Below are 10005 nucleotides of genomic sequence, written 5' to 3' on the forward strand. Positions count from 1 at the left end.
CTGTGCTCCTCTGCATTATGATGCAGTCTCTGTCTCATGAACAGCATGTGGCATATGGTGGGCGGTCAGTAAATATCTGTTTAAGAATAAATAGGGTAAGATAAGCCAATTATGCTCGAGCAGAATCCTGTAACTCATCCGTTGTGTAAGCCAGTGGAAAATTTGCAGATAATGTAAGCTATAGTTTGAAGATACAGCCTGTGATTTATTGCTTGATTCTCACTTTGTTCATGCATGTTATCATCCTCAAGGAACATGGCTGCAATTTTATCCAGCACAGAATCATATTTTGCTCCTAAGATGTGTGTGTGTGTGTGTGTGTGTGTGTGTGTGTGTGTGATGACCTCATTGCATACAATTCTGTTGACTACACCTTGTATTCTTTCCTCCTTTCTTAATAATGGAAACTCATTTAAGAACAATGTATCCAGTCAAAAATAACCACTTATCTCTTTGCACTTTCTCATGACTATAGCAGGTAGCCACATAACCTGGTCCTGGGGTGCTGAGGAGCTCAAGTTGGATAAGGCTTTGGGAAAGCTATTGCTTTCTTGATAAGAAAAAAAGGTACAGACTCACTGCTACGTGTCTTTTGTCCTTTGACCTTCTACCCTTCTCCCTGCATGGAGTGTAGATACGACATTGAATGTGTTGCAGGTGCTATCAGTGCTCTGCCCACAGCTCCCTGACACTCACCATTCCTATATTTACCACAGGATCCCAACAGAAAGCTCCTCTGACTCTCTAGGGAGGGCTTTTGTCAGCTACAGGCTCATCCTTAGTCTGTAGATGGAAGGCAAAAAGAAGACTAAAGAGTTAGTGACCCTGGGAACAACCTTAACTAATACCAGATGAGAATCCAAGAAAAACTATCCCAACTTCCTGGCCTCCAGCAGGACAGGAAGGATGGAAGACTAGCTGCAGTTACTAGTAGCAGTAACCTACTCATTAATGCATCCAGTATTGGTGTTCTTCTCTTTCCAGCTTCACTTCCCCTACTTTTCTGGTATCACCTCCAAAATAAATTATTTGCATAAAAATCCTTGTAATCAGGAACTCCTTCCAGGGAAAGTCAACCTAAGACATCCTGTGACCATGAGAATGAAAGCCACATGCTAAAGGTAGAGAGGAGTCTAGAAGCCCACTCAGCCACTGCACCAGCCTTGGACGGCTTATATCTGGACTTTGTATTGAGAAAATAAATCTATTTGGGTAAGCCACCACAATTAGGTTTCTATGGCATACAACTAAGAGATGTAGAGAATTTTTTTTGTTCCCTATAGGTGATGCCAATCATCAGTTGGATATGGTTGCATTATATGGTTGCTCCTTATACCATATGGCATCTTACAACTAATTGTTTTCTTACATGTTGCTACATTTAATCCTCATGTCAATTCTATGAAGTAGGTATTACCAACTCCATTTTACTGAAGCCCAGAGAGGCCCAGAGGGCTGAGTCACTACTTGTCCATGATTACAAGGCTAGTAAATTCCATCACACATGGTGAGGGGTGGCAAAGTCCAACAATCCTTTGCCACTGAAGGGCAGGGGCAGGATTTGCATTCTAAGGAGTTGGTGGCATTAAGTAATGAGCCTCACCTCCCACCTGCTCCCTTTGCCTTTCTCCTAAGACCCTGTGCTTTTCTATACTCATTTCCTATTACAAACTTTCACACCTATGGGACTCTTGGCTGCCAAAGCTCATCATAAACTTTACATAGTAATTAACATGCTCTCTGAAACATGTTACTGAATCTTCTTATCTCTAAGCCTTTGCCCAGGCTCTTGCCTTTGCCAGGAATGCTATATTTCTAAAATAGGACACCACAGTGTCTGGGCTCAGGAAAGACAGCGTGTTATCTGTAAAGATTGTTGTGGGCAGGATGCCCATACCAGTATGGCTCGCAGACTAAAAATACACAGATGCTTAGTAAGTATGTTTAATATTGAAATGGATAGCTGTAGTGGGATCTTAAATTGAATTCAAATTTACTCCTGTTTAAAATCATTAACATCAAATTCCATCACACAAAAATGAAAGATACTACCTAGATTTCAGGCAAATGAAATATACTCCATTGAGCATTTAATAAATTACATTCAAGTGTGACTTTTTCTTTAAAAAAGACAAAATTATAATGCAACTATTTATTAAAATGCTGAGAATTTAAACATCATCTGAATCATATCAAATAATGGCATTTACTTTTGCAAAGTATGACAATGAGAACCTAGGAGTTTCTGTACAAGGCTGAGCATTTTCAACATTCCTGGCCTATATGAGAAAAGACTGTGTTCTCTTACTGGTGACTCAGGAAATACAATACACTTGAGTTACAACTGCTGGTGTGTGGAGACAAGGGTAGCACCCATGACTAGCTGGGCTCTAGAAAACAAGCATGCAGTACTTTCGTGCCACTCTGGGACCCAGTGAAGTTTGCTCAAGGGTGAAACTACATGCAGGATGTAGAGAGGGCTGGACCAAGGAGCTCACTGTGGCTGGAAGATGGAAGGGAAAACAGCATGCAAATAGCAAAGAAGCCGCCAGGAGCCTTCTCACAACCATCCCAGATCAGCAAGTTGGAAGATATTTATATCAAGGTAGTGAGTAGGAAATATAAATGCTCATTGGGCCTGATTCAAGAATGAAACCATCAAAACAGATAAAACTTTGAGGACAGGTGGTTATCACACCACCTATAAGCACAAGTCAACTCAGAGGATGCTCATCTGGTTTCAGTTGACAGGGAATTTATATAAATGTTTAAGTTTTAATTTTTTGGCAAATTTATTTCACAAAGCTCTGGTTTCATCTCTTAAGAACAATAAAGTTCATTAAATGACAATTTATAAATGAGAATAGAACTATTTTAAATACATTTTGTTGGGCATAGGCATTTTTTTACTAACTATAAAATTAGGTGAAACAAAAAGATAATGACAGCAAGCTACCGTCTAACAACTTTGAGACTGCAGTTTAAGTTCAAAAGGTTAAGGATTTTACAAAAGCTCACATTGCTAATTACACACGAAGAGTACTTGATTAGATACAGAAAATATTAATAAGTGTGGTTTTCTTCCTCTTGAAATCTAGCTTTACTAAGTAATACCAGCTCCTATTAATATTTGACCTACTTTATGGTACTCTAACCTAGAAGATTCAAAGTAAACCAGTTACTTTTGTTACCAATTAGGTCAACATTTTATTTCTAAAATAATGTATTCAGGATACACTGGAGTAGCCCGTACTTATTTATTACACAGTATTGTGCAAACTTACAGATATTTTGCAGTATTTGCTATATTTTTCCAAAGTTGTTTCCTAGGACATTGATCATCAGGAGTATTTATGTTAGGGTTCCAAACACTAAAGTCCTTTCTGAGAATATCTGGGATAAAACCCCTCTCTTTGATGTAACAAGTTACATACTAAGAAAAAAATCCTGAACTTGTGTATTAGGGCAGGGTTGGAGGTACTATCTGAAGATCTGAGTGATATTCAGGAGATTGACACATATAAGGGGCTTTAATTTTTTTTTTTTTTAATTTTCAAGAGAAACATTGTGTAAAAGGAAAAAGTGTTTCATAATCTAGGGTATGTTTAAAAGCCCTTGCTGTCATGGTTAAACATACAAAAACAGTATTACTTAAAGAAATACACCTCTAAGAGCCAAGGTAAGCTTTGGCTAATTGATTGATAGCTTTTGTTTGGCTCTGGAGGTTTACATGGAAAAAGCCGGAGAGACAGAAAAGGCAGCATTATCATCTTTATCCATAATGCCATCTGATAAAGCTGCACATTGATTCATTTATGCCATCCAGAGCAGATATATTACTTTTGGTTAAGTTGGACAAAGGGAGACATGGGTTCTACTGGTCACACTTTGAATTTCCTGTCTTTCTGTTTGAAACCTTAAATTAAAATCATGATAAAACCCTGTCTGAACATTTCCCTCAGAAGCTTCTAGTTCAAGTAATACTTCAATAATCAGAAACCAAATGAAGAAACATGAAGTATCAAATGGAGCTCCACTGCTAAGTTCTTAAAATTATATGGCACCAAGCTTCCTGTAGCTGAAGAAATTATCCTGAAGAGTATTTACAATTCCATTATATCAGATCTCAGCTAGGCAAGAAATGCCATGTTAAGTGTTTATTATACACAGTTGAAACAGGTGGCATCATTCATCATTTCTCTCCTTCTATGTCTAGATTGTCTGTTTTAATATAGTTAACACACAAGACACAATTTTCTAATCTTATGTCAGGTAAATGCTTCTTAGAAAGGCCAGAAAAACAGACTTAACTCAAAATTACACATCTGAAATATACAAAAATAAAAATATCAACAATAAAATACAAACAAAATAAGCTAAATATGGAGGCATGCAACCTTTAGCACCATGTTTAAGACCACAGAGGGCAAGAGTGTTGACAGAGGTCTAAAGAGGCATATAAGTTCTTGAATGGGATCCCAAACATAGAACCCACTTTTTGAGTCCAAAACTTTTAAAAAGGGAAAGCCTGAGAAATTCTCAACAGAAATATCCATGATTTATCAGAGATAGACAATTTGATATTATTCTTATTCTAAAACCATTGGAAACATTATTTCTAAGGAAAAGACTGCTCACTTTGGGAGACCAGTTGGGAAATCAGTGCCAGCCTCCAGGAACTAACTGATGTCTCAGTACTAAATGATGTCTCAGTAAGTTAAAAAGACATTCTATGGCCACAAGAAGGATCAATTTACTCATGGAGAGTAATTTGCTAGTAAGCAGTAAGCTCCCTCATATCTGCATAACAACCACCATGCAAAACAGTAAAAAGATTCAATGTGGCACATACACTCGTATACTCCACAAGGCAGAACATTTGGAAAATGTCCACATGATGGCATCAGGTATAGAAATCCAGAGCATAAGGTCTCAGCTTGGTTTTTTCTAGAAAAAAAAAAAAGGTGGGCACCTAAAAGTCTAGGGAAAGTTTTATCGTTTTATCTAGTGATGTAGTGAAGATTTTTATGATTTAAAGGTACTTTTATCTACTGCAAATCCCTCATCTTACTGATGGGAAAACTGAGAACTCAAGTGTCATATCTGACAATGGAAGTGAAGCCATAGGACATTTAGTTCAGTCCTTTTCCCATTATACTTATCTCTCAGGTGCCTTTCAATCTTACATGCATCAGTTAATCAAGCTCAAGGAAAAATAACTGAGAAATATCAGATAGGAAAGTGCTGCATTTTTTGCCAAGATTTTGGCAATTCATGTTCTTATGTGCTTAATATAAAGAGAAAACCCCAGTTATCTTTTGGTAAAAATGTTATTTCCTCCAAGAAACAGCTCCTTTCCTGAGAGCTATTTTTGTAGGTACTGGGAAAGCTCACAGCTGACAGTTTTCATAGGTCCCATCTTTGTAGTTAGAGCTGGATTCTGCAGATCCTGTATCATAAGGGTGGGATGAAATAATTGCTGTCTTGAGGTGGACAGAAACCTGAACTGCTATCTCTTGACCTTGTTCATTCAGAGAGCCATCATCTGAATCTTCTCCTGGTGAATTGCTCCGCCCCATCTCTGAGTTAATGACATAGATGCCACCTTGAGCATCCAAGGCAGGTCTCTCTTTAATTCTTTCTCCCATGTCATCAGGGTCATCCACTCGTATAGCCTCAAACATCTCCTCGACAAATGCCCGGCAGTTTAGAATAAGGGGTTGAAGAGGAACACTTCTTGCCAGTTCCTCAATGTACCGAGCAAACTCCATGGTCTTAAACTGAGTGACTTTGGCGAGTTCCAGAGTCTTGGCTGAGGTGATGATGGGGATGCGTTTTGCAATCTCAAAAGCCTTCTGAAGTTTCTCAGCCCCTTCAGTTCTGAAGAACTCATTGATGGCCTTCTCAGTCTTGCAGAGATGACTGCTCATCATGCACAGCCATGTGACATTCAAGATGAGAGTGATTGTAAAGGCAATCAGGCACACAATCATGTAGTAGATACTCATGTCTCCCGAGGTGAAGATAACGCGGAGGGTGACAGAGTAGGAGGCACGAACCGGAGAGGAGACAAAGCATGTGTAGAGCCCATGGTCATCAAAGGCTACATTGGTGATATTTAGGAAGTTATCAGAAACCAACTATTTTCCACCTGATAATCCAACAGAAATGAAAACAATTACAGCATAATAAATATTATTACTAAATAAGCCAACTGCCTTATCAATGTTCTTCTTCTTCATGAAAGTACTTTAACTGTTAGATTTTGCTATTTGTTTAAACCATGTAAAAAGGGCAGACTGTTATATCTAGAGCTAGAATTAGTTAATCTGGAACTTCAAAAAAGAAACCAAGACACTAATAATTGCCATCATTTCTTTTTCACTGCTTGACATGAAATGTCTTTGAGGCAGACAGATGTGTCCAAATAATATTAAATGATTAATCTTTAAAAAGATGTTTATATGTAAGGTGTGTCTATACTACAATCACTATCTATATGCTTTTATAAAAATTTATTTAGTTTTTAGTTGTAGGTGGACAGAATACCTTTATTTTATTTTTATATGGTGCTGTGGATCAAATCCAGTGTCTCACGCATGCTAGGCAAGTACTCTACCTCTGAACCACAACCCCAGCCCTCTATATGTTTTTTATGCTATCTATATTTTAGAAGGATATGCTCAGAAACATAAAACAATCATTATTTCCAGGATAATGGGTTATAGACAATTTTTATTCTTTTTTCCCCCAGTATTGGGGATTAATCTCAAGGCCTCACATATGCAAGGCAGGCATGCTACAAGTGAGCTATATTCTTATATTTTTTAAAAAAATCTGAGATAGGGTCTTGCCAAGTTGCCCAGGCTGGCTTCAAACTTGTTATCCTCCTGCCTCAGTTTCCTAAGTAGCTGGGATTACAGGTGTGTACCACCATGCCCAGCTACTTCCCTCTCTTTATTTAACTATGTTTGTTCAAGATAAAAAAGTTATATTTTTAAAAAAGCTTGGAAACTTAATGCATTAATTCAATTGCTAACTGGCTAATCTGGCATGCCTTGCACATGTTAACTTGCTTTCTTAGGAATGGCTTGTCGATGATGACATCTTGATTTTCTGGCAAAAGCAACTAAAGCACAAGCCAAAAGATATATCTCACAAGTCAGGGTAAATGAGCAGCTTGACAAAGAGAATCAAGCTGCCCTTAGAATGCCTATGCTTCTAATTTAAACCTACAATATGCTGCCTCTAGTCCATGCATGAAGATATATCCCTTTAGGGAACACCTATGCAAAGTACAAAAATGCACAAGAAAACAAAGCATATTGAGCATCTACACTGATTGCACATCCTTTAATAATGTGGCTTAACCAAGAAAGCCACTCAAAGATGAGATGTATGGACTAACCTGGATTGTGTGAGTTCCCCAATGACTAGAGGTGGTGTCTTGGGGAGAATGGGTGAGTGTTATCTCTGCCTGGAATAATGCTTCAATAATAATATTAGCCACAAACTTTAATCTAAAGAGTATAAGAGACTGAAAAATAATTCACACAGAAAAAGCAAACCTCCATAATTGAAAGAGATAGCATTGGGGAAGAAAAAATGACAAGAAGATACCAGGCTGAAAAATGGTAGCATTGAATTGGGGATTAAGTGGGCGGGGCAGTTCCAGAATGACAAGGGCCAACCTGAACTGTCTAATGGAACTTTTGTTAAGGTCTTTCAAATACTCCAGGGCCATTTTCCCCCTCTGACCCTAAGTTTTTGTCCAGGCTTAGAGGTGAAAATCAAATAATCAAGAATGAGATTCTGGTTCTATTGACTTTTTTTTAAAAAGAGAGAGAGAGAGAATTTTTTTAATATTTTTTTTTTTTTTTTTTTTTTTTTTTTTTTAGTTTTTGGCGGACACAACATCTTTATTTGTATGTGGTGCTGAGGTTCGAACCCAGTCCCGCGCACATGCCAGGCGAGTGCGCTACTGCTTGAGCCACATCCCCAGCCCTCTATTGACTTTTTCTCAAAGAAAAGATGGCTACAAGTTTCATGGAAAATCCTCTTGCCAAATAAAAGTCCTTTAAGAACAAGATTGATTATTCCATTTTCAGGGTCAGTGCAAAATAAAAATGTGGTGTCCTTTGTTCCAATTATTAAAATATCAAGAAGACAGGGGAGCAGGAAACCAAATGTGAAACTCTTCTGAGTCTGGGGACCCTGTGTGGCCGCACAGGTCATATGCCCATAAAGCTGGCCCTGATTAGGTTTCTTTGGAAGTTCACTCTATTCTCATTTTCTGACTTTCTGCTGCTTCTTCCATTGTCAAAACATCAGCGAGGTAGCAGTGTGTGTGTGTGCATGTGTGTGTGTGTGTGTGTGTGTGTGTGTGTGTGTGTGTCCAGGTGCTTGCATGCTCTTACACACTATTTTCAGGCATTAAGTTGATTTTTAAAAGATTTTTTAAGCAAACATTTCTAAAATTTCATTGATCATGTTAGTACTACTCTTAGATCAAAATTTTAGCAAGAGAGACTGCTGCTCAGGGCTCTACACTTTAGCAGGTTCTGCTCTGGCTCCTTTTAAGCTCAACTTGAAATCTGTAAAGGCAAAGAGATGTGTCTACCCAGGCAAATGCTCAGGTGACTTAGACCCCACAATCCTTTGCCTAAATAGTCCTCCTTTGCTTCAGAGATGGACAGGCACCTTCCTTAGGATGCTTTCTTCCCAAGGGTGAACCTCATTACCATAATGGGTGCTCCATGGACTGAAAGTAGACCCAGGGAGAGCTACTTTGGAGAGGGTCCTATTGACAGAGCTGTGAACTGGCCTGGGATGTTCTTGACTGTTTTTTTGAGGCTGCTTGTTGTACTGGTGGGAGACAGAAGGAGGAAAATCTAGGGATGTGCTGGCCGGGCTGTTTTCCCCATACTGCCACATTTTACTAAAAGATGCCAAGGACACTGAGAATTTGAAATTATAACCTGGCTTTGCAGGTTATTGTAAAAGTATATTAACTAATGGAGGATCAAACATTTTATTTAACTGTTTGCTAGCTTGAATTACAATGATTTTAAAGTAACAGTATGTGGGCTTCCACTCATATTCTTGCTGTGGGTTCTATAAACTTTAGAGGCAGACCTGGATAGTGGGCAGCAAAAAAATGTGTGTATTTCCATAAGAAGTTGAACGCCAACTTCCCCATAAAAAGTTTTGTATTTCAGTTATTCTAACTTTGTGCAGATGTGCATATGTGTTTATATGTGTGTAATATTTATACATTTTGACAAAGACAGTTTTTATTTAATTTTTTTTTCAGAGAGAGAGAGAGAGAGATTTTTTTTTTAATATTTACTTTTTAGTTTTCGGCGGACACAACATCTTTGTATGTAGTGCTGAGGATCGAACCCGGGCCACACGCATGATGCCAGGTAAGTGCGCTACCACTTGAGCCACATCCCCAGCCCAAAGAAAGTTTTTATTTTGAATGGTGAAATAGAGCATCATTTTAAGGATGTAGTATATATACATATATATATACACACACACACACTTTTCTACAATTTGCTTACATACCACAAAATAAATAATTTTATCTTTAATGTTGAACTTTTTATGAGCTCATAATAGCATTTGTAATAATGATAGAAATTTCATTTTGACAGAATGAATATATTTGGATTTTGTGAATTGAATAAGGAAAAGCAAAATTTTCTTGGAATTGATTTTATCTTTGAAGTATATAGGGTACTGGTTAAAAAAAAACTGGCCTTCTTTAAGTGTATATTTCTGCTAACAGAGCCAGCACATGAAGTTATCACTGCACTTTTTATATGTCCATAAGGAAGCTTGGAATTTAAAGTGGATGATGTAAATGTAGAACAACCATTTGAGTCAAATGGAAAGTCACCCTCCACCAAGTAATATGTGAAGGCATCTTCTGCAGAAGCACATGTTCAACAACCATTTTTGGACACAGTCTTAAAAGAACTTCTAACTTTGGGGATAGGT

General features: G+C 37.9%; 1 pseudogene; it reads right to left on the minus strand.

The window, feature by feature from the left end:
- Window positions 1–5390: 5390 nt before the first annotated feature.
- Window positions 5391–6082, minus strand: LOC143386023 (microfibril-associated glycoprotein 3 pseudogene; annotated as a pseudogene).
- Between the last annotated feature and the right edge of the window lie 3923 nt (window positions 6083–10005).

The sequence above is a fragment of the Callospermophilus lateralis genome, assembly GCF_048772815.1.
Source record: "Callospermophilus lateralis isolate mCalLat2 chromosome 11 unlocalized genomic scaffold, mCalLat2.hap1 SUPER_11_unloc_3, whole genome shotgun sequence".
Classification (NCBI taxonomy): domain Eukaryota; kingdom Metazoa; phylum Chordata; class Mammalia; order Rodentia; family Sciuridae; genus Callospermophilus; species Callospermophilus lateralis.